General features: G+C 59.8%; 1 protein-coding gene across 1 annotated transcript in view; it reads right to left on the bottom strand.

The window, feature by feature from the left end:
• Positions 1-413, bottom strand: part of CIC (capicua transcriptional repressor) — a 27,613-nt gene that overhangs the window by 26,896 nt on the left and 304 nt on the right.

Genomic DNA, 413 nt, shown 5'->3' with positions numbered 1-413 from the left:
CCCCCGCCCAACCGCCGGCCACAACCCCGCTGACCGGCGCCAGTCTAGACCAGTAGATATTCGCAGACTGGTCGGCTCCGCCTCACAACGACGAGCGACGCTCACAGCAGCCAATCGCGCCCACCCGGCAGCGCTACGGGGAGGGGCCAAAGTCCAAGACCGGCCTCCCTCTGGGACCGACACCAACCTGAGCCTACGACCGCCTGATCTGCTTAGGGATCTGCCCCACGAGTGATGGACATCAGCCTCACCCAATTGTACTTTGTTATTGCACCGATTGATGGATACAGTACCCGGTCATTATTCACCCTGGGCCGGAACCCAGCCTCTGTGATGGACAGTAGCCAATGAAGTGAAGGAAGGAGGGACTAAGGGACGGGTTCTCCAATGAGTGGGTTTAGAAGGTGTAGGCA

Source organism: Tupaia chinensis, unplaced genomic scaffold, assembly GCF_000334495.1.
Source record: "Tupaia chinensis unplaced genomic scaffold, TupChi_1.0 Scaffold000067_1, whole genome shotgun sequence".
In the NCBI taxonomy this organism is placed as follows: Eukaryota; Metazoa; Chordata; class Mammalia; order Scandentia; family Tupaiidae; genus Tupaia; species Tupaia belangeri.
Note: the sequence above shows the minus strand (reverse complement) of the source record. Positions and strands in the feature narration are given on the sequence as shown.